The 25,299-nt window shown below is 40.4% G+C and overlaps 1 long non-coding RNA gene across 2 annotated transcripts in view; it reads left to right on the top strand.

Annotated features, from left to right (window-relative positions):
- LOC142599409 (uncharacterized) overlaps positions 1–24,249 on the top strand; it is a 333,928-nt gene extending 309,679 nt beyond the window's left edge. For both annotated transcript variants that reach the window (XR_012832963.1, XR_012832962.1), the window contains exon 3: positions 24,110–24,249. This is a non-coding gene — a long non-coding RNA (uncharacterized LOC142599409). The remainder of the gene's footprint in view (positions 1–24,109) is intronic.
- The last annotated feature ends 1,050 nt before the right edge of the window (positions 24,250–25,299 follow it).

The following is a 25,299-nucleotide window of genomic DNA, read 5'->3' as shown; positions in this document are numbered from 1 at the left end:
CTTTTCCGCTTTCCCTGCTGTGTCTGGCTCAACTCAATTCAAAGATGCAGAGGTGAAGAGCGAAGTGAAAATGGAGAACATCAGTCTAGGTCAAAATATGACCCTATGCAATTCAGTTTCAAAGGACATCTATAAGCAGCCATTAAAATTCTAATATCCGAGTCTTAGACAAAATTTAAAAGAGAGGAGCAGATGACCAAACATTAATCAGGTCTCTTGACAAAGGTTAAAGGAATGGAAAGTGGTAATAATTCATCCTTGCTATAGTTTTCACATAATCATCTTATGGCCTACCTGGGTTACTGAGCTGTATGTCATCCTAAAGTGCATGGGTAGGGATTGAACCTTTATTCTCCCTGCTAATAGTTCTTCTTCAAGTTTTAGTAGTGTTAACTATTTCTTTGTTTTCACAGTTTGTGCCTTGCTGTCTTAAAACTTCCAATAAGAATTAACAAAAACAAACAAACAAATCTGGTTGTCATATTCTCTGAGGTCCTTAAATTAAACCTTATTTTTTCATAGGTCTTGTAATAGACTGGATTTATTGTTGTGTCAGTTTACACTAGGCAAGCCTCTTATTATAGTCCCTCTTTAATAGCTCATAGAGAAAGACCTTTGAGAAAATGTAGACAAACTACAGAATACATACAATTATTTATGTTTACTTGTCTTAAGGGGGCAGCAGCAGCACACTGTGCATCTTGAGAGCTACATTTGTCTGTTCTGCCTGTGGACAAGATTAAGTGCAACTCTATTCAATAGTAGAGCTTAATGGGATCTCAGTGATGTTTCTTGTATCAGGTTTTTATGAAAACAAAGTCCAATGTTTCAGTCTGATAGTCCTCATTTTTTGACATTTGTTAGAAACATAAACAATTTAATACCGTGTTGAAGTACTGGGTATGTGTAACTGTAGTTTGGCTGGACAGGTATACGGCTGCTGCTGTGAGCAGCAGCCACGGATGTGTGTTTTCACAATCATAACTCATCTGGAATTGCTTTCTGTAGTCATTACTAAGGCCTAGGGGACATAATATGGAAATAATAGAATGCAAATTTACTCTGGCACCACTCTTTAAAAGCCACAAGGTTTCTGTACTTTGACATATTGAACTCTAAATGTCTTACGCACAACACACTTGATTTAATATGTTCTGAATTACTGTCATGTTCTCAAGTATGATACTTTGTAGCCTTTTGCCTGCTTTCAGAAGCCAATTTCTGAACAAGTTAATAGCTGTCCCTCAGCTTTCCTTTAATACTGTATCTTCTTAATTCCATATCCCATCTACTGTATCAAGTCACAAATATGTATTTGCACCCAGGTAAAAGGCTATGAATCAATGGAATTCAGATCAAATACCTGGTATCAGTCTATGCGATGCGAATCAGTATTTTACCAAGTGTCTTCCTGTGTTGGTTTTGCGTGGCAAGGTTTTGGTAGCGGGGGGGCTACAGGGGTGGGCTTCTTCTGTGAGAAGCTGCTAGAAGCTTCCCCTGTGTCTGATAGAGCCAATGCCAGCCGGCTCCAAGACGGACCCGCCGCTGGCCAAGGCCAAGCCAATCAGCGCCTCTGTGATAACATACTTAAGAAAGTGAAAAAACAGTTAGAGAGCGCTTTTGCAGCCAGAGAGAGGAGTGAGAAGATGTAAGAACATCTGCAGACACCAAGGTCAGTGCAGAAGGAGGGGGAGGAGGTGCTCCAGGCGTCGGAGCAAGATTCCCCTGCAGCCCGTGGTGAAGACCATGGTGAAGCAGGCTGTCCCCCTGCAGCCCATGGAGGGAGGATGAGGGGGTATAGCGATTCCACCTGCAGCCCGTGGAGGACCCCACACCGGAGCAGGTGGAGACACCTGAAGGAGGCTGTGACCCCGTGGGAAGCCCGCGCTGGAGCAAGCTCCTGGCAGGACCTGTGGATCTGTGGAGAGAGAAGCCCATGCCAGATCAGGCTTGCTGGCAGGACTTGTGACCCCGTGGGGGACCCACGCTGGAGCAGTTTGCTCCTGAAGGTCTGCACCCCGTGGAGGAGACTCACGTTGGAGAAGGTCGTGAAGGACTGTCTCCCGTGAGAGGGACCCCACGCTGGAGCGGGGGAACGATGAGTCCTCCCCCTGAGGATGAAGAAGCGGCAGAAACACCGCGTGAGGAACTGACCGTAACCCCCACTCCCCATCCCCCTGTGCCGCTGAGGGGGGGCGGAGGTGGAAGCCGGGAGTGAAGTTGAGCCCGGGAAGATGGGAGGGGTGGGGGGAGGTGTTTTTAAGATTTGGTTTTATTTCTCATTCCTCTACTCTGTTTTGCTTAGTAATAAATAAGATGAATTCCCTCTCTAAGTTCGGTCTGTTTTGCTCGTGATGATAATTAGAGAATGATCTCTCCCTGTCCTTATCTCGACCCGTAAGTTTTTTTTTCATTGTAGCTTTTCTCCCCTGTCTAATGAAAGAGGGGAGTGATAGAGCGGCTCTGGTGGGCACCTGGCCCTCAGCCAGGGTCAACCCACCACACTTCCCAAAGCAAATATATATTTCTTCTGTAAGTGACTTTATCTGCAAAATCATCAGATGCCTTTAAATGCACATAACTGCTACTCAGTGAAGTTTTGGAAGACTGAAACTGCATAGGAATAAAGAAGATAACACCAAAATCAGTACATCTCTGCATGTGATGCCGAGAAAAGAAATAGCTGATAGTATAGCTAGTTTTGTTCTTCAGAAAATTTAGCTCTATTCATCAGCTATGCATTGTATGCAAATAGTGAAGCTGAGGGTAACAACTATGTTGTCCAAAATTTACTGACTAATCACTCAATAATAAAGTGATGTAACGATCGGGGCAGTTATATTAGAATGGCCACTTATAGTAACAAACCCAAACTGTTGAAAGAAAGGCATTTTTGTTGCGAAAAGATGCAGTTACCAAATTACTATGATAATCAGATAAATGTAACACCTTACACTATGGGTATAACTGACCCAAAAAGGGGCAATTTTGCTGTCTATAAAGTTGTTCTTTTTGTATGTATGCTGTTGTATGCAACTGCGTATTGCATGCTGTTGTCATCGTCATGTATGAAAGCAAACTTCATTCACTTTTCATGCTCGGAATAATTTTGATTTTTAAACAATCAATCAGAACTCTAAGACAAAGGAGAACAAAGTGTATATGACTTAAGTACTTTTCATATCTTCTATGTCAAGTAATACACTCATTCTGTCTTTGGAAATGGTAGCTGCACCTGCAGGCTCACAGAACGGGGGTGGGGGGGTGGGGTGGGGAAAGCTACACTCCTCTCCCCCAGCAAATAAAAATATAAGTCCATAATAATAATAATAATAATAATAATAATAATAACAACAACAACAACAACCCTGCAATGATGCAATACAAAGAAAGCAATGGTAGAAAAAAAAATTTTCCCACATTAGATATTCTGGATCTCATTTTTGTGTGAAGCTACTGTGCTTCCACAACACAATAGACAGTTTTCCTTAATTTTAGAGAAGTGTGAGAAAGACTGTGTTCCTGAGAGGTATAGTGTACCACCTGTATGGTAAAGACCATTAATAATAATATTCAGTGTCTGAAAGAAGTTTTCAGAGTATTCTTATCTCATACAACTGAACACAGCTATAGGAAAATACAGGCAAATCAGGCTGTTTGCCCACATATTGGCAGTAGGCACATAGCATCCATTGTTACAAGAACCTCTGCAAAGTGAATAAAAAGTAAGAAACATACAAAGATCACAAAAATGTAAACCAAGAAATCATACTGAAGGTATTTCACCATTTTAATAGTAATAGGGGGAAAGTTTCAAAGTTGTTCTTCTTTATACATTTGTACATTTTTCCTCATTTTCTCTCTATAAACATACAAGAAAGGTGAGAACAAATGAGGGTGTTTAAAGTTTGACCAGAATCATACAATCATAGAATGATTTAGGTTGCAAAAGACCTTTAAGATCATCAAGTCCAACCATTAACCTAGCACTGCCAAGTCCAACCACTAAAAAATGTCCCTACACACCATATCTACCTCCAGGGATGGTGACTCAACCATGATGTTGTCAACAGCCTTTTCGAGTGCCTTTACAACCTTTTTAGTGAAGGAATTTTTCCTAACCTCCAATCTAAACCTCCCCTGGGACAACTTGAGGCCATTTCATCTTGTACTATCACTTGTTACCTTGGAAAAGAGACCAACACCCACCTGGATACAGCCTCCTTCCAGGTAGTCGTAGACAGCGATAAACTCTCCCCTCAGCCTCCTCTTCTCCAGACTAAATAACAATCCCAATTCCCCCAGCCGCTCCTCATAAGATTTGTTTTCTAGACCCTTCACCAGCTTCGTTGCCCTTCTTTGGACACACTGCAGCACCTCAATGTCTTTCTTGTAGTGAGGGGCCCAAAACTGAACACAGTACTCGAGGTGCAGCCTCACCAGTGCCGAGTACAGAGGGACAATCACTGCCCTAGTCCTGCTGGCCACACTATTTCTGATGCAAGCCAGGATGCTGTTGGTGGCCTTGACCACCTGGGCACACTGCTCACTCATGTTCTCATGTTCAGCCAGCTATCGACCAGTTATTGACCAACACCCCCAGGTCCTTTTCTACCAGGCAGCTTTCCAGACACTCTTCCCCAAGCCTCTAGTGCTGCATGGGGTTGTTGTGACCCAAGTGCAGGACCCAGCACTTGGCCTTGTTGAACCTCATACAGTTGGCCTCAGCAGATTGATCCAGCCTGTCTAGATCCCTCTGTGGAGCCTTCTTACCCTCAAGCAGATCAATACTCCTGCAAACACTGCTTGTGACTGGCCACCAGCTGGATTTAACTCCATTCATCATAACTCTTTGGGCTCAGCCATCCAGCCAATTTTTTAACCAGTGAGGATTATGCCTGTCCAAGCCATGAGCAGTCAAGGAGAATCCTGCATTGCTTGACAAGATCATAATATGCTGAATTGTCTGGGCTAGGTGAGACAATAAACAACAGCATAAATATGCTCTGTTTTTTTTCCTAGGTTTGTCTCTTTGATCCTCCATTTTGCATTGTGCCTGAGAGAACCTGTGCACCCTTCCACACATTGTAATATGCTTCATATCATCACCTCACATAGCTGTTCTCCTTCTTGCTATAATAATATATTGGACAGAAAATGCTAAATGGCATCTGATTATGAATATAATTTCAATGATTCTATAATTCCAAGACCTCTGATTTTTAAAGATTACCTTCCTTATTAGAAGTGTCCTGATCAGTACTCTGTGGAAAAGTGAAACTATCCTTGTAGGCCTGGTGCCTGAAGATGCTGAACACAGGATGGTCTCTGCTATAGCTATCTAACCTGGTTCATTTACAGCCTTTATATTCTATAATAATTTTACCTGTGTTCTCTGATTTGAGGCAAGAACCCCAAAAACCCCACCATACATGAAAAGTTGCTTATTTTAAAGTAAACATGTTTTCATTTATCATGAAAAACATTTGCTGTTTTTGGTAATGAGATAGCAAAACTGTAAAGGTATTTGCCTTCATGGTAAATCTGGTGGTTTCGGTCTGATCATTCACTGCTTCAGACACTGACAGTGATCAGAACATACTGCTTCAAGCTTTTTTCATCCTCCCAGCTCAGATTATCTCAGTGCACTGTTTCATATGCCACTATCCACTCTAGAAACCGTGGCAGACTGAAGAAAACAGGATGTCTTAGGGCTGGCCTTAGGCACTAGGAAGCAGGCAGCTACTTGAGTCAGAAGGCTGCCGGGGGACAGTAAAAGTCTGTTCTGCCAATGCCCATGGAAACACTGAGCAACACTTAATGTAAAAATACTTATCCTGAATACCCCAACCGCTATTGGTAGTGAGATAGGAGTCAGAATGCATTGGGGACTGAGACAGGAGGGATGAAAAAGACACTTATTTTAAATAACCACAGATTTCTGTAAACCTCTGTCTCAAAAAATGGCATGCTGTTGTCCTAAGGATTTTGTCCTCATCCTTAGGTGAGGATTTGATGGTACCTACCCTGCTGAAAAGCTCTGAGACTTCAAGATTAGAAACTTACATGTGAGATTTTAAAGCCCTCTAAAAGTAGTCCTCAGAAGTTGCATCTGCAGCAGTAAGAGAAGGTTGGTTTGGTTTAGTTTTGGGGGCTTTTCAGCATGTTTTTTGTTTGGGGTTTTTGTTTGTTTGTTTGTTTGTTTTCCCTAAATGCAGATAGGTTGCATTTTGCTTTTACTTTTTAATGTGGATAATACTGGTCTGAAAACGATTCCCTAAAATGAAAGCTGTCCTTGTGTCTCCAAATATAGTAAATGTAACAGCAGCAATGTTTAGGCTGCAAGAGAGTACAGAATTGTTCTGAATAGTTTCTAGAAACTGGGCCTAGACACAAAAGGCACATGTGAAATGTCAGGGTGACAGAATGAGGCTGTGCAAAGAATGTAGTCCCTCAAATAAAAAACCACTGCACACAGCTGATGGAAACAATAAAGCATATGAAATTGTCCAGGAAAATACCAAGACACATGAGATCTGCACAGAGGAAGGATGACTTAACAGTAAAATAAATACAGCGCTCTCTTACTTTAGTAGTTTGACAGTCTGTGTTATAGGCTATTTCAAAGACAGTCTATGGGGGAAACCGTCAACTTCAAGAAGATCAAAAAGTTATACTGCCCACCATGCTGACTCAGCACAGGGGCATTTATCAAAGCACACAGGGTTCTCCTACAGTAAAGAAAGCCTTCCGGAGCATCAGGAGAAATCTGACATTTTTTTTGTGTCCTGCAGGCTCCTGGGTTTTGATGCCAGGAAGGGCATCTGCAGAAACTAGCTAAAAAGTTGGCAAACCATGGCAAGTGCCAAGGAGAGTGACTTATCTCCTTCTAACCCATTTGTAGGAGATCTGTGCCCTAATATTTATAGTAAAAAGACCAGAGTAATGAAAGGCTTAACAGTGAATTTTTTTTAAGCGCTTATGTTTAAAAAAAGGAAAAAAAAAAAAGGAAAGAAAGAAGAAAAATTGCAAACACAAACTGAGACATGTAAGAATCAAGAACTGAAAACCACATTGAATCCTACCTTTTTTTTTCCACTATAGACAGCATTCAAATAATTCTTTTGAAAATCCAAACTTCATAGGCTGCAGTTTAAAAGGTTTTTTTTCCCCTCATGGAAAGTAATGGCAATAATATGAGAAATTTTCTACTTTCTGTCCTATAATTACTTTACTTTAGCCAATACAATCACATAATAGAAAGTGTGGTTTAATTTGAGATAGTTTGACTTCCTATTTCTAAGCAGCTTTATATGAAAGCTCAATGCATGAGCTATGGTTGTTTCATAATTTATCACTCTGGAAGCTTTAGCTTTACATATTAGGAACAAATCTATAACAAAAGGTTGAAGGTAAGACCTTTTTTTTATATTAACAGGATGCAGGTAATGTACACAACCTTTCAGGATCTAATTATACTACCCCTCCTCTCATTTTCACCAGATGTTGGATTTGAGACACTATCAGTAAAGCGAGGGCGACAATTTGTAAGATCTTAAGCTTATGCAAAGAAGTCTGAAAATTACCACATTCAGTGGGTCTAATAAAATAAATAATATTTTCTGAAGGGTATATCCTGTCATATGGATAGCAGGCCCAGGGGACTTAAGCCATGCAAAACATCAGTGTATTAAGACTCTGCTTTTCACCCAAATAAAATCCATATCCCTGTGGAGCGGTTTCTGTTTCTGAACAGGTCATGAAGGCACTGTCATACCCTCCTCTCCTTGCAACCAAACCCTGTGCAAACAAACATTCTCTCTGATCTTTGAGGAATGTGGATTTTTCCAGTTACTCTCCACAGAAAGTAAATGTTGAAATATATCTTAGAGAGTCAAAAAGGTTGGCAATTGCTGTTTCACTATTGATTTTTGGTATATTAGGAAGATATTTCTGGAAAATAAGCAGTTATTCCTCTGTTCATTTTTTTCCATAACAGAAGAAGGGTACTGAAAAGCAAATGCAAAGCCCCAAAAACAGAGTGACAAAAACTCTGATAGTAAATTAATGTTGCACTGACAACAGAATGAGTGTTCTTCAGGTCATGTATGGATTATCTTTCAATTCACAAATAAGGAAAAATTTACTATAAGCTCCAAAATAATCATCAGATAAGGACAGAGAGCAGAGCCCATTATCTGGCCCAACTCAATGACTGTTTTAGGAGTAACAATTTCATTCATCCCAGTATTTTTTCCTACTGACAGTAATATGCTGCATAGAAAAAGAGGGAAATTACTTACACGAGAAGCAGAAGGACTTCAGTTCAGTAAACTCACATTAGGTGTTCAAAAGATGTGTCATAAGCAAAATAAAACTTTAAGATGGAAACAAAGTCTTGGTAAAAGTTTTGTGTTTTGGAAAGCTGTGTCATACATTACAAAAAATTGCAGCCCCATTTGCTGAATTCTTGAGATTGTATATCTATTACAAAGTAAAACAAGCATCTATCAGTTTAGGATTATTACCATAGTAAGAAAAATGTATACTTAAATAGTTCCATTATCAAAAGTATTACGCTGGAGGGAAGAGATGAGTAGATTACATACTCCAAAAAATAAGGTCTTTCATAATGAAGCTGTGGCTACCAGACCAATTGAATCTGTTGTCCATGTGCTTCACAGGTGGTTTACACCTGTGCAACAGAGTTGATCTGTTTGGGATGCCATAAACTACCGTGCATGTGCAGAAATAATTCTGCAGAGTCTGTACAGGTGTGTGGTACTTCCAAGAAACTTTGAACCTATGGAGCTTATGATATGGACCATCTGTTTATCAGATACAGAAACAATGTATAAGTCCTCCCAATAGGAGGACTTCACTCCTATTGGGAAAATTCCCAAACTCACTTCACTGCAAGTACTTACTGCAAGTGCAGTCATTTCCATTTGGAAAAACAAAGCAGAAGAAAACAACCCTTTACAAAGAGCATGTGCAGACACTTTATATGAGGAGTATGAGAAATAAGAAAGATCTTTTCCTAGTTCATCCAATCAGATGAAGTTGGCCCTCTATTATTTGTCTTTCTCTTTTTTTCTCTCTTACACTGTGATAGTCAAAAGTAATGTAAGTATCTTGACTTTGAATGGAGAAAGTTAATTCTGTTTGCATGCTTAAAATAGTTTATACTACTCTCTGCATTGTTTCTGCAGCTTTCTGAAGCTTGCAAAGGTACTACTGCAACAATATATACACAGTTATCACTGCTGAAAAGTCCATATTCAGCTATGACTAACATACTGTTGGTCTACTTTGGAGGGCAAAACTACTCTGCAATGTACTTGGAAAATTTCTTTTCACAGAATAAAAAATAATTACGATGCAAAATTCCTCCTATGCTCTTCCCATTTTATAATAACATGCTATTTGTCGATTTAAAGAGCAAGTACCCATCAGTGGCAGTGGGAGAAGTTCTGGAGGTGACCACAAGATTTGAGGGTCAGGGATCACTGTAAACAGGCAAGCTAAAAAAAGCGTTTGCTTTTCCTCTGGCTGTACAATTTTACCCTATAGTTGTGCTAAGCAAAAGTTTGGTATCCTCAGAAATCCAACCCAGCTCTAAAATCTCTGCACAGCCTGATGTCAGGAACTACCATACCACCTGTGCAGCTTGTTTGGCTTTTGTCAGCTCCTCTCTGCTAACACTTTTGACATCCAGGTCAACTTCAAATTAGAATTTCTTGTGCAGTCTAGATGAATTCTAGTTAATTCCCTGAACCAAAAATTCAAGGTCCACTAGTCAGTTAAATCAAGGGCTGTATTGAGAAAGATTGTTCCCTCTTCACTATGAAGAATATCCGTGCCTTTAAGAGTGGCAGTAAGAAGTACAAAATGTCTTTGACCTCCATTCTCTGTCAAGCTGATTATGCAAATTTTTGGTCCTTTAGTAAAATGCTTTCCCTCTGAAAACAAGCCCATACTCTAACCAGATAGTGATATTTGATTGACCCATAAATCTGTTAAACTGTCACTCAGGATTATCTGGAGGTTAATTAGAGAAGTACATCAAGAGTGGGGGTTTTTTGGGGTTTGGGGTTTTTTTTTTTTTTTTGTTCATAATGAAACAATCCTTCTTTGAAGGGTTAAGTCCATTAGATTAAAGATCACTTTTTCAGTCTGGTCTGGAAAGAGCTCTGAATTTTTACACTCTGGAGGTAACTATGTTTTTATTCAGGACTGTAAACAAATAAATGAGGTTATAAGTAATAACGTACCGCCTGACTGATCCAGATTTTCATTTGTATGGTTTGGTATAGCCAATTTCAGAACAATTTGATTTAAACAGTCACTGGTGATCAGTGCTTTCTGAGTCATGGTTTTATCCTATGTGACTGATAAAGATACTGAGGCAAAGGAAAATACGCATCAGACATATTTTATTGATTGGAGGGTTTATTTACATTTTGGAAAAATTACAAGCACCACTTTGCTTGTAAGAACCATAGAATAGAAACTTGCTTTTCCTGCCTTTCTGTCAACTAGTATTAATTGCTAAAAGATAATTTTGTTATTTCAGTTACAGCAATGCAAATCTCAGCTGAAGTCAGAGCAGATCCTCCAAATTTTGACCATGTAATCAGGAGACAAATTCTTTCAGATAGATGTCACAGATGCAAAACTTGTAAAATATCAGAACGAGAGAATCAGTACTACTATTACTCCTGTTGGTTGTTGTCAGATCAGGCGATGGCACCCAACTGGCCTCCACGAGTGGTGACACCGAACCAGACCCAAACAGGGTTGGATACACAAACACAATGCACACACAGGTAATCAAAAGGCTTTTATTACCTTGACATCCCAATGGGGGTTCCCCAGTAGTTTCCCGCGTGAGGTAAGCAGCACGCGGGTAGATCCCTGGCACTGTGGAGCGACGGCCCATGGTGAGGAATGATGGGCGCGAATTTATGAAGTTTTTATGTGAGAATGCGCATGTGCAATAAATCCATGTGATGTGATGGCTAACGGACAGTCTTGCAAGCAGACATGCAAATAGTGCACGGTCATCTACAGAGAAGGTGCCTGACAGAGGAATCTAACCAGGGACAACGTAAGTAACAATGTGCTACAATGTGGAACAGAAATCTCTGCTGCCTTAACACAGCATAAAAGAATTTATTATAAGGAGTCTGGGAAAGAGCCGTACTGACCTCCATCACCTATCTCCTCGCCATTGTTCTGCACGTAACTGTACAGTTGTGAACATTGCAGGACCTGCAATTTTGAATTCAACATTGCTTTGCCGTTGGTTGGAATACTCACAGGACCGTAAGTTGCTGCTGCCACTGATTTTTTGAATAATCAAAGTCCCCTTTTGGACTCTTTATTAAGGGGAAATCCCTATAAAAAGGGTATGCCTGAAATGGCACATATTTATGTTTAGATTTTGTTCTTGGCTCACCAATATCATCAGTTCACTGATGAGATAAAAGCGGCATGATTCTTCCACTGCCAAAAAGTTCAAAGTTGTTTTTCTACTTTTTTTTTTTTCCAAATAAAATATCTCATGTTATTGCCACCATGAATACACTTTGATTTTAAATAATACTTTAAAGGGCTGCAAGTTTTGCTTTGCTGGAACAACATTTTTTTCTGGGATGGAAGTAGAACATCAAACTTAATCACTCAGCAGCATTTTCGCTACTTTTGCCTTTCAAGAAACAGTATCTTCATCCAGGTATTTTAACTGTGTCTAGAAAGGAGCACGCACAAACCGAACCATCCTTAAATTTCTGGAAAACATACGCATAACATAAAATTACTGCAAATTGGAAACCAAGATGTTAAGAAACCTGTTCCACCTACAACACCAGTGTTACGTATTGTATGTTAATACCAGTATGACAGTTTCCTACAGGATGTCCCAAACAATGTCTACCTCAGTCAAATATGCACAATTTCAAATAATATTTTGTAAGGAGTTCTACATTTGGATACAATCTTTGCTCCTTATTTGAGATATATAATTACTGACTTAATATACATGACAGAAGGATTTTGAGTCATTCTTACAGAATAGTTACATTGACTTTGAATTGATCCTAGAAGCAGTTCAGTCCCCTCACCTCCTGAAGTCTGTAGTGAAATCTGGAAGCCTTCCATAAGTTACAGGAAGATATCTTTGGTCATGCTTTATACTTCTGCTAAACATACAGACAACTAAATTGTTTAAAGCAAGGAATATAAGAAATTAAGTTTGCATTATTCTCTTTGTATGTTCCACAAGTAGGCTTCAACTTTTAGGAGACTTTGCTATGCAGAAAAATCTACTAAAAAATCATGGTTATATTTCATTGTTATACTGCATTTTAAAACTCTTCATGCCACCCATAACTTTGGTTATTTATGATGTAATCACAGAATGGTTGAGAGTGGAAGGGACCTCTGGAGTTCATCTAGTCCAACCCCCTGCCCAAGCAGGGCTACCTACAGCCAGGTGCCCAGGACCATGTCCAGACAGATCTTCAGTATCTCCAAGGATGGAGATTCCACCACCTGTCTGGGCAACTTGTACTGTTTCAGCACCCTCACAGTGAAAAAGTGTTTCCTGATGTACAGAGGGAACCTACTGTGTTTCAGTTTGTGCCCATTCCCTTTGATCCTGTTACTGAGCACCACTGAAAAAACCCTGGCTCCATCCTCTTTGCACCTTCCCTTCAAGTATTTATATACATTGGTAAGATCCCCTTGGGCATCCTCTTCTCCAGGGTGAACAGTCTCAACTCTCTCAGCCTTTCCTCTTAGGAGAAACACTGCAATCTCTTCATCATCTTTGTAGCCCTTCATTGGACTCTCTACAGTATGTCCACATCTCTCTTGTACTGGGGAGCCCAGAACTGGACAAAATACTCCAGGTGGGACCTCACCAGGGCTGAGTAGAGGGAAAGGATCCCTTCCCTTGATCTACTGGCAACACTCCTCCTAGGGCAACCCACGACACCATTAGCCTTCTTTGCTGCAAGGGCACATTGCTGGCACATGTGATCAGTCATGTAAATCACATTTGTATTATAATGGAAAATTTGTTAAAAAGGAAAAAAGAAAATTAAAGAGATTTCTAGAGGATTGACTGAGACGATTTCTATTAAGAAATGCCATAGGAAAACAGCATGAAAACAACTTAGAAATTCTCATTATGTGTGAACTTTATTGGAGAACAAAAATTACTGTTATATTGTACAATTTACAATTTGTGAAAAACTACCGAAAAGAGTTTTAGAGGTCTCATGGAAACCCAGTTACTTTTGTGAACAATAATGCTTGCAAACAGTTATTTAGGACTCTCTTTCCCACCCCTCATCAACAACTTCCTTCTGCTGATAGCCATCAGTTCTCTGAAAAGAAAACTTATTCTTTCATAGTGTGAATGAATTGTAAGGAAAAAAAATTCAAGTCCACATTACACATGACAGCTTAATGGGTGCAGTGGAAATGGAAAGCCTGACATTACTCGAGGGGGATTAAAAAAAACCCAAAAATGATGCAACCCTTTATTTCTCTCCTTTACTCTAGACTTACTGAGAGGACTGAAATCTCATCAGGAACTTCCTGTAAATCTGAGCCGTGCATCCCACTGCCCAGCTCTACCCAGTCCAGTCCCATCCCTGGAGCAGTGAGCGGGTTTGTGCCCAACCTTTGTGCTGTGTGATGAGTCAAGAACCACCTTGTTGGCTCTTTAAGCTCCTTATCCACCCAAAAAAATCATTAATTACTCTGTCCAAACCTTCAGTGCTGACAATGGGCAGCCAGGCCTGACACCACTGTCCCTCTTGTCCATGATCCTGAAATCACAGGCACAGCCTAATGCACAGGACTTGGCCCCTCAGCTCCAGCTTCTGCCCTTCTCAGAGGCCTTTGCTGTTACACTGAGGTCCCTTCCATGCCTACACCAGTGCCTGCCCCACCACACATCAATGCTTCTTTAGCACTCAGAGAGGAAAAGAGCTGTTGCAGCAAGGGATAACTGTCTCTGTTTTTTTTTAATTAAAAGATGGTGGTTTGGTGGCCCAAACTGCGGTGTTTAAGCCAAGAAGAGGTTAAAATTTCAATGAGCCAGGATCTAAAATTTATATAAATGTCTTACAGCAAGGCTGAAGTCATATATTTTAGAATTTGCTGTACAAAATTAAAACTAGCTATTATAAAAAAAATGCATAAACTTTTTTTTTAAAAAATTGTTAACTCTAGTGATACAAGTGATACCTTCTTACTATCACTGGTTCCTACATTTTTATTAGCTTTAGTGTCCACAGTTTCAAAAGTAAGATTGATATTTATTCTATAGAATTACATTATAGAAAAAAGCAACATTTAATATGTTCTTGTAGTGAATTGATAATATTCCATTTTCAAGAGTAAGACTGGAAGGAAGAACATACCTTTAAAATCTCTCTGAACTAGGACTAGAATTTCTGAAAAACTTAAATAAAAGCAACAAAGAACTGTTTATCAAAAATCATATCTGTACCAATGAATGTCTGCATGCCAACATGCACACATGTGCATGTATGTGTGGCAGGTAAAACAAAGTCAACAATAAAGGCACTATGACAGTGCCTCTAAGTTAAGGCTTTTTGTCTTCGTGCTAATGTCCTCACTCTCCCAGATTAGATTAAATTTTCCATTATGTATTGTGATGTTGTTTCATGATGAAAAGTGGATACAGAGGACCACTGCTGTCCCAACTGCTTTGCATCAGAGAAAATGCATTCCTTATGGAAGGGGCTTATGTGATATATTTGGATGGAAAGATTTTATTTCTTTTCCATATGTGTGTTCAGCAAACTCTTTCTTTTGTTCTTCTCTTTGAAAATGGGCTGCACATGTTTTCCACAGAAAGTAGAATTTTAAGAATAATTCTGTAATTAAGAATATTTAAGAACCTGCAAGAATTAAAACTATACTATTTTGTTTGAAAATCATTCTGACTTAGGAAAAGGAACTGGTAGCCGATTAGCTAAATGCATACATATTGGTATGTATGCATGTGTATACACATCGACATATACAAAGAAACACACATATATCTATATAAGTATGTTTGTATGTGTAGACCTGTATCTAACTGTATGTCTCTATGTATCGAGAAAGAGAAAGGAGAGCTATTTGTTGATTGTTTTTAATACTTTGCCGCTACAGTTCATGTGCTATAGTCCTTCAGTGCTGTCACAGTAAAACTACTGCCACACAAATGAAGAGATACTTTTGGAATCATAGAATCGTTTTGGTTGGAAAAGACCTTTAAGATCACCAGGTCCAACTGTTAACCTAGCACTGACACGTCCAACCACTAAACCACGTCCCTAAGCACTACATCTATATGTGTTTTAAATACCTCCAGAGATGGTGACTCAAGCACTTCCCTGGGCAGTCTGTTTCAGTGCCCAACCATTTTAGTGAAGAAATTTTTCCTAATATCCAATCTAAACCTCCCTTGGCACAACTTGAGGCCATTTCCTCTTGTCCTTATCACTTGTTACCTTGGAAAAGAGATCAACACCCACCTCAGTACAATCTCCTTTCAGGTAGCTGTAGAGAGCAATAAGGTCTCTCCTCAGCCTCTTCTTCTCCAGACTAAACAACCCCACTTCCCTCAGCCACTCCTCGTAAGAATTGTTCTCTAGACTCTTCACCAGCTTTGTTGCCCTTCTTTGGACACGCTTCAAAGATCCAATGTATCCCTACATCCCTGCGGCAGTGGCATGTTTTAATAATAACTCATGTTGCATGGCCATTCTTACCCTAAGGCAGTTCTTAAGTAGGAACATTTAGTTCTCTGCATCATTTTTAAGCATAAATATCTTTTCACTGGAGAACTGGCTAATCTCCTAGCTCATTTCTTTCAAGCATTTTACAAGTTTTAAACACTCATTCTCTACGATGTAAGGTCTATTTTGGTTAACCCTGATTGAAATGTTCAGTTTTATTACTAGTTTCTCTGTGGACCTTATTAAATTAGTATTTCACTGCCTCACAAACTTCAAAGACCATATTCCTATGATATATATTTGACAAAATTTTTAATGTTTTGAGGACAAATTTAAGGCATAGTTTAAGTAATTCACTAAAAGTCATGTAGGAGAAATGCGTCGAAGGGGGTGCTATGCCCCTACCACCTGATCATTATTCAGTCTCTTGATCACTATACAGTCTTCTGGTGAGTCATAGGTGGCCTGGATCCAGCAATCTACAGAATTATTCAGGTGCTTAAAATTATGCACAAGATGAAGTACATTGCAAGATCAAAGGTTCAATGTGCTTACCAATTTATGGACAGTATAGTGGGGAAGCTAGGTATGGGTCAAGGAGAAATTAAAATCTTCATGACAAGGTGTGATATGTGTGATCCTGGGTGTGATATGGTAATTGATCCTCAATCATTAAGAGTAAAAAAGAGTTACAGCTAAATTCACTGTAGTAGAAGACCTATTGCTTGAGTTTTGGGGTTTTTTTCTTTTTTTCTGTTGAGCTCAGTGAACTTTCTGCTACAATTTTAGACATACATATTACTCTTACACTCTGAGGGAACAATTAAATTTTATTGTGCAATTTGTATCCCCCACATAAGTCTCTATCTTTTTCTCTTGGAAAGTAGAGGTAAATTTGTAGTAAAGAAAGGATTAATTAATCTTAATTGTTGCAAGTTAGTGTTAGAGACTGGTATGAATGGCATAGACATGAATGGAAACCAAAATGTTGCGGAAAATAGAATACATCAGTAGATGTGGCTGCACAGTCCATCCCAGTGATGCTGGGAAAGCTTAGGGATGTAGAAAAAATGTCCTGTAACAGCTGTTCCAGCTCTGCCATCTTCACTGTCACATAGATTTTTTTCCTGACCTCAACACAATGTGATATTGCCAGAATTAGAGAAATGCAAGACAAGTGTGTTGGGTTTGCGTGGCAAGGTTTTGGTAGCGGGTGGGGGCTATAGGGGTGGCTCCTGTGAGAAGCTTCTAGAAGCTTCCACGGTGTCTGACAGAGCCAATGCCAGCCAGCTCCAAGATGGGCCCGCCCCTGGCCAAGGCCAAGCCAATCAGCGCCTCTGTGATAACATATTTAAGAAGGAAAAAAAACAGTTGGGGGGAAGTTTTTGCTGCTGGAGAGAGAAGTGCAAAAATGTAACACCAAGGTCAGAGCAGGAGGAGGGGGGAGGAGGTGCTCCAGGCACCAGAGCAGAGATCCCCCTGCAGCCCGTGGAGAACACCACGGTGAAGCAGGCTGTCCCCCTGCAGCCCATGGAGGAAGGATGAGGGGGTGTAGAGATTCCACCTGCAGCCCATGGAGGACCCCACGCCGGAGCAGGTGGAGGCACCCGAAGGAGGTTGTGGCCTGTGGGAAGCCCATGCTGGAGCAAGTCCCTGGCCGGACCGGTAGACCCATGGAGAGGGGAGCCCACGCCAGGGCAGGTTTGCTGGCAGGACTTGTGACCCTGTGGGGGACCCACGCTGGAACAGTTTTTCTCCTGAAGGTCTGCACCCCATGGAAGAGACCACGCTGGAGCAGTTCGTGAAGGACTGTAGCCCGTGGGAGAGACTCCATGTTGGAGCAGGGGAACGATGAGAGGAGTCCTCCCCCTGAGGACAAAGAAGCAGCAGAAACAACGTGCGCCGCACTGACCGCAACCCCCATTTCCCCCCCCCCCCCCCCCCCACGTGCCACTGAGGGGGGAGGAGGTTGAAGCCAGGAGTGAAGTTGAGCCCGGGAAGATGGTAGGGGTGGGGGGAGGTGTTTTAAGACTTGATGTTATTTTCTCATTGCTCTACTCTGTTTTGTTTAGTAATAAATTAATCTGTTTTCTAAGTTCAGTCTGTTTTGCTGGTGACGATAATTAGTGAGTGATCTCTCCCTGTCCTTATCTTGACCCAAGCCTTTTGTTATATTTCTCCTCCCCATCATGCTGGGGGAGGGGTGAGCGAGCGGCCGCGTGGGACGCTGCTGCCGGCTGGGCCTAAACCACGACAATAAGTTTTGTAATGCACTTTGATAAATTGCTTTAGTTTGAAAATCAAATTAAAGCACAAAAGTTTTTTTTTTTTAAATCCCTATGAAATTTTGCTGAAACCTATTTGAATCTTATTGAACTTCATGGAAAATAAGCACTAAGAAAAGAGGACATATCTTCAACTATTTTAAAGTGGAATATTTTCTATTTTCCAAAATTGCGGTATACAAATATAATTCAGTGTCTTTTCTTTGTTGTGAAATGCAGGCTACTGTTTTGCATAATCTAGAATTTAAAAAGGACAGTTTTGATGTTCTCAGTGAAATGACTTTGTAATGTTAAGTACACTGGCCAAAAGTTACTTATACCAAGCATCAAATTGAAGTACTTTTGCATCAAAATAATGATGATGACAATAACAATTAAAATGTTTCAGATAAATGATGCTGATTTATGAATGCTGTAACTTAGTAGTAAATAGAAATTGAAATAAGTAGAATTTGAGATAGGTAGATCCATTGCTACAAGGATGATTTGGTGCTGAGATATCCAGAAAAAACCCCCTGTAAATTCAGTAATATTTGATGGTATTCGACTGATGAATATTTTTTGGAAGGTGTTATGAAATGTTAAGCAATGAAAAAAGGAAAATGATTGTGAAGAATAAATAGGTAAGCTTGCTGACCAGTAGCTAAGAATTTAGATTACATACTTTATTGATTAATTACTATCAAGCCAGTGAGCAGAAGAGGTACCAGATATCCTTTTTTTTTCTCTAGTGGAGTGAATCCTACTTTATTTCTTCTTTAAAAACAAACCTAAACAGATTTATGTATTGAAATAAGAAATGCATTGAAATGACATTATAGCAACCAAGAAATATTTTTCTTATCCTGATTCTTTTAGCAAAATGAAGTTAACACTTTGGAGCTGAAGTCAACCAACATAGTCAGTGTCTGGGCACTACTACTGAGACTAAAGGGTCACAGCTCTAAAGAAAATCTATTACTCCACAGATTATGATAGCTAAGAACTTATACAGGTGGTGTCAGCTCAAATTTACCCATAAATTTAATAAAAATATGAAATACAATGTTAGTAAGAATGTTTTAGATATATTTTATTTTTTTAATCCCTTAACACAAATATTCTCTTGCACTGTTTTCAACATGAAAGTCAATATTATGTGATAGCATGAAAATATAAATACCAAATGGAGTATGAAACTGGGCAGTTTAAGAAAATTTTCTCCCAGAGATCCTAATATGGAGCAGTAACTGCATGTAGGTTCCAGTTACTGTATTCTTATCTGGTTCATATGAATTTATCATTAAAAAGAGACTAAATATGCAGAGATCTTTGCCATAAAATCCTGTGGAGGGATTAGGGTCCAATCTTGTTGCCCTGTATATAGGGCATGCTTTTCATTAAATTTATATGGCATTAATGATTTGGCAAAGTGTGGCTCAAAACTGTTCAACTAATCTGAAGTAATTACAGTGAAGTTTCATTATATTAGCAATATTAACAAATACTGCCTTATTGGAAAGCTTTTAAGGGATTATTCAGTTTAATTACCCTCTGTAAAACATGACATGCTGACTTAGTGCAATTTTATATAAACAAGGCAACATACGTATGATGATGTATTTGTCAAATTCTTCAGTAGAGAAAGCCAAAGGTGTGGAAGAGTTAGAGCATGGAAATGAATACACAGAAAAATACTTAGCAAGAGATAGTGCAAGACATAAAACATCCGAAAAAAAGAATAGCAAGACCTGAGGAAGATACTCAAACATATTTTTTTGCCTTTTTTTTTTTCCTATTGGTGCATTTGTGGCTCTTTGTTAATATTTCTACATACAAATCATATACCTGTATGCTTGTAAGACCTTCTAGGATTTGTTTAGCCTATGGGTTTCCAATATGTGCATACAAAATAATGAAAAAATGTACACAAATTCATTTTAAAACTGAGTCTTTGCACGTGTATACACAATTACAGAGATATACATGCTTTCAGAAAAGGTATTTCCTGTTTAGAGTAAATATTCATCCAGGAACCTAAATAATGTGATCTGATCACTCAGTACTGCTTGAAATGGTGACATCATTTGCTTAATGGGATTGAAACAGAGAAACACTAGCCCATCATTGGGAAAGACTGTCATTTAATGCATGATGATATAGGTTGCAAGAAATTATTGTACTGAATTACATGTCTGAAAATATGTACCAGAAATTACATCTTTTATATTACTGAAAGGAGTCTCCAGGCCTTTTTTTGTCATTAGCTGTCTTTACTACTTGTGCTTCATGATTCATAGGATGATAATAATCTTGGTGTAGCTAGTGACCACTGCTCAGAAATACTTTGGCTAGGTCAGCTTTCAAGTAGTGCAAAGCAGTCATAAAGGTATATACTGCACTTTTTTATTTATCAAATGCTCTCCATTAATTTGATGCATTTTTTTTTTAAATAAAAGTATGTAAAACCAGATGTGGTGGCAAACAGAGCATGATTTTAGGAGACTCTGAATGTCTTTGGCTCTACTGACATCTGAAAATTACATCACTCATTTGAATGCATGATCCTAAACATCTGACTCTGGAAATTTGAGCTTAAATTAACATAAATAAGATTTAGCATGTGTTATTCCTGATTTCTTAATTGTCATTCTGTATGCAGAAAATGGCATCTTAAAATGTGAATGTCATTTTAAGAAGGTATATTAAAGCTTTAAGATTTCACATCTTCCATTAGAATAAGCATGTACAAATAATTTGCATGTCAGTCTGTGTATGGCTAATATGCATGCACGAGAACTGTGATGCCATGCATAAATAATGAAATCATATAATTGTGCATGTAAATAGCAGATAGGACTTAAAGAACAATTACAACATTCATTTGTGCCCTTTCATTTTTGTATCTATAATTTTAACCCAAATTTTGGAAAAAAATTACAAATGCAAGGCCTCTAACATACCTAATCACTCAAGCACCATCTTCTAATACCATTCAAAGCTGCACAAAAAACTGTAGAATGTACATAGACATATTTCATTTCTGAATATTGATGAATTTTCCTCATCTGCTACCAACACTGCCCAATTTGGTGCATCTTGCCTGCTGACAAAGTCTCACTAGGTTGGTGAAAACTGTTATTTTATGAAAGTGGGATTTTTCAAGTGTCAAATTTTTAAGCAGCTGATGTTTAAACAGCAACTTACACTGTTGATGGAGTCACACTGAAAATGCAATAAATAAGATACGTTTTGAAACAGAAGTTCTGAATAAAACTACATACTGTATATATTCAGGCCAGTTGCTTCACTGTTTCCCAGTGATTTACCTATTGTTTTCATTCTTTCTCCAAATTCTGTATTGAAACCAACTTCTGATTTAGATATTTTAAGAAAAACTTTGATCCAGCTGTAGAAATGAATACTGCTTTCTTGACCACAAATTGTCTGAACCTTCTTAAATTCCACTCACTGGGAAATTTTTCATAGGAAAAAAGGAGATAGCATTTGTTGGGAAAATTGTTTCAGGTATGCAATAACACTCCTGGTCAAACAGAAAGAAAGAGCGAGAGAGATGCTGCAGATTAGCAGAGTTGTGGTCAGTGCTTGTCTTCACAATCTGGCTAGTTCATTCTTGAAGATTCCTGCAGTGCAAATGACCCAGAATTGACTTCTTGCACCCATTTTAAAGTATCCCAGAAATCAACAGCCCACCCACACAGTATAAAAAATGGAGTAACCTGAAGCAAGCTGGCAATCCCAACAGGCTGCAGAATAACAAAGCAAGCTTTTTTAAGTCTAAGTGGTAACCTGTCCTGTCTGCATCATCTAAAACTACCTGATGCAAGAGACTTGACATCTTACCCATCAGCATCAAAATACTTTACCTTGCATGAGTACTCCTACTGTCTTGTGTCTGTAAGATTTAGAAACTGTAGGCTCCAAAGAGAAGCATGTAGGGTGAGAGATTGGTCATTTAATTTTTTTTTCTCACTGTCTAATTTATCCCAGGAGGTAAGATAGCATAGGTAAGCTCCAGGGCCTGTGTAAGCTGCTTAGTGACAAGCAGAGAACATGACAATGCCAATGCTGATTTCATGTCAAGCATTTATTTGCTGTTCCTTGGGTTGTGTTTCTAAACTCACTGATAGCACCAGATTGGCCACAAGATGAGAATTTCAGCAGCCTGGGAAGGTTCCTGTGAAAAAAGGATCAAAGACAAAGCCATCAACACATAGCAGTGAAGTTCCCCTTTCCAAAACTATTTATTTATTTAAGCCAGGTGCCATGGCTTCACTCTTCTTTCTCCTCCTCCTTCCTTTGGTCATTTCCCTTTATTTTCTCTCCACAAAACCACTCCATCTGCTGCTTCTAGAATACCATGCAGCCATGTGGCTACCCAGTGTGGTTATATGATGCTAAAAATATTTTCCAAGTCAGTAACCTGCTTCTCCATGTGCAAAAATCCCTCTGTATACTGTATCCTCTCAGTCTCCTGCTTCAGGAAACCTCCTACCATGCCTAGATATACCAGCTTACCAACTTCTTCCAAAACATGCTCAAAGTCCTGCTTCAGAAATCTCACGTAAAAGCGAGAATCCACCTGACAGTCCTTTCTGGAGGGCTGCTTCAGTTCTCCATGCTTTTTTCCTATACTCTCATGCCCCTAATCTCTGCACTCCAGTAATCACACAAATATCAATGGGGCACTGTTTTTGTTTTGCCTTAGGCTCATGATGTACTGTCTGTGGGCCTGACCTTGGCACTTTCTTAGACCTATCTAAGGCTTTCCCCAGGGATAAGTACCACTGCTCCTGCCCTGAATCTTCCCTTTTCTACTGTCTGCTTAGCCTGAGACTGCTCCTCTCTTGGGGAAGACTAGAGATACCCATCTACAGATGAAGCAGTTATTCCCTTCAGCCAGGAGCAGCATACACATATACATGGCTTCTGTACTCGTAGGTAAATAAATGTATTAGAGCTGGCTCCTTCTTACAGAAATCAAGCACTTTTTTTAACATACCAAAAGAAATTTACTGCTCTCCATTACAAAACATTTAAGATGTGAAGTGCAACCAAACAGGCACTTGGCTAGGATTCAGACTGATAAGCCAGTCTGTATATCATCACATCAGTCTAGGGACTGTCTGCTGCACTGGGAGATTAACAAATCTGAGGAAAGATTTACAGACAAGTAAATTTGTTTCAGTGTACAAGGTTTGATTAGTTAGGGTCCACAGGTAAAAAAATTTGCATATAGGTGACCCTTGATTACTGGAGCACGTGCATTTGGGGCATAGTCCTGCCAAAAATGATTAAGACAAGTTGCTCTTTCTTGGTAATCTGGAAATTGTCAGAGCCCACATAGAATTAAAACACCTCTACAGGCCTTCTCTTAGTTTTGGTCAAGGATGGATTGCTGTAAGAAAGATAGGGAACATAGTACCGGTTTTGCTCACCTTTAGAGTCAAATGAGAAATGGAGAGTCCTACTTTAGGATCAAGATGATATACATTAAACAAAAGGAAGGATTGCTACTGCCTCTTGCTGTGAAGTTCTGTCGTGATTTAGGCCCAGCAGGCAGCAGCGTCCCACGCGGCCGCTCGCTCACCCCTCCCCCAGCATGATGGGGAGGAGAAATATAACAAAAGGCTTGGGTCAAGATAAGGACAGGGAGAGATCACTCACTAATTATCGTCACCAGCAAAACAGACTGAACTTAGAAAACAGATTAATTTATTACTAAACAAAACAGAGTAGAGCAATGAGAAAATAACATCAAGTCTTAAAACACCTCCCCCCACCCCTACCATCTTCCCGGGCTCAACTTCACTCCTGGCTTCAACCTCCTCCCCCCTCAGTGGCACGTGGGGGGGGGGGGGGGGGGGGGGGAAATGGGGGTTGCGGTCAGTGCGGCGCACGTTGTTTCTGCTGCTTCTTTGTCCTCAGGGGGAGGACTCCTCTCATCGTTCCCCTGCTCCAACATGGAGTCTCTCCCACGGGCTACAGTCCTTCACGAACTGCTCCAGCGTGGTCTCTTCCATGGGGTGCAGACCTTCAGGAGAAAAACTGTTCCAGCGTGGGTCCCCCACAGGGTCACAAGTCCTGCCAGCAAACCTGCCCTGGCGTGGGCTCCCCTCTCCATGGGTCTACCGGTCCGGCCAGGGACTTGCTCCAGCATGGGCTTCCCACAGGCCACAACCTCCTTCGGGTGCCTCCACCTGCTCCGGCGTGGGGTCCTCCATGGGCTGCAGGTGGAATCTCTACACCCCCTCATCCTTCCTCCATGGGCTGCAGGGGGACAGCCTGCTTCACCGTGGTGTTCTCCACGGGCTGCAGGGGGATCTCTGCTCTGGTGCCTGGAGCACCTCCTCCCCCCTCCTCCTGCTCTGACCTTGGTGTTACATTTTTGCACTTCTCTCTCCAGCAGCAAAAACTTCCCCCCAACTGTTTTTTTTCCTTCTTAAATATGTTATCACAGAGGCGCTGATTGGCTTGGCCTTGGCCAGGGGCGGGCCCATCTTGGAGCTGGCTGGCATTGGCTCTGTCAGACACCGTGGAAGCTTCTAGAAGCTTCTCACAGAAGCCACCCCTATAGCCCCCACCCGCTACCAAAACCTTGCCATGAAAACCCAACACAAGTTCCAGGGTTTAAATCCAGACCATGAGATTTCTACCTGTGGAACTATAAAATAGGCCTGTGACATGGTTTAGGCCCAGCCGGAAGCTGAGCGCCACGCGGCCGCTCACTCCTTCCCGGGTGAGAAGGGGAGGAGAACAGAAAAACAATGTCAAAAGCCTGGAGGGTTGGGATAAAGGCAGTTTACTGGGACAAGAAGGGAGAGGGAAAACAATCAACAACAGTACTGATAACAGAAATTAACAATGGGTGATTATAGAGAACAATTTACCGAACCAAGGACCTACCCACCAGACACTCAGCCATACTGGAACCGTGTCGCCCCTCCCCCGCATGACTAGCCCCCCCCCCCCCCCCCCCCCCCCCGCCTTTATGGTGAGCATGACATCACATGGTACGGAATGGCCCCAGCCAGCTTGGCTCACCTGTCCTGGCTCCTTGTGAAATTAACTCTATCCTTGCCAGAACCAGGACATTATCCACCCCTTATTCCACACCATCTACGTCATGCCCAGATTATTTCACTGACACCATTCTCTGACTCCATGGGCCATCGCTCTAAAGTGTCCATTGAGTTCATTTAGGCCATGGCTTTGGGTTCCATCTGCCATTACAGTCTCTCAGGGCA

Source organism: Balearica regulorum, chromosome Z (genome assembly GCF_011004875.1).
Source record: "Balearica regulorum gibbericeps isolate bBalReg1 chromosome Z, bBalReg1.pri, whole genome shotgun sequence".
Classification (NCBI taxonomy): Eukaryota; Metazoa; Chordata; class Aves; order Gruiformes; family Gruidae; genus Balearica; species Balearica regulorum.
Note: the sequence above shows the minus strand (reverse complement) of the source record. Positions and strands in the feature narration are given on the sequence as shown.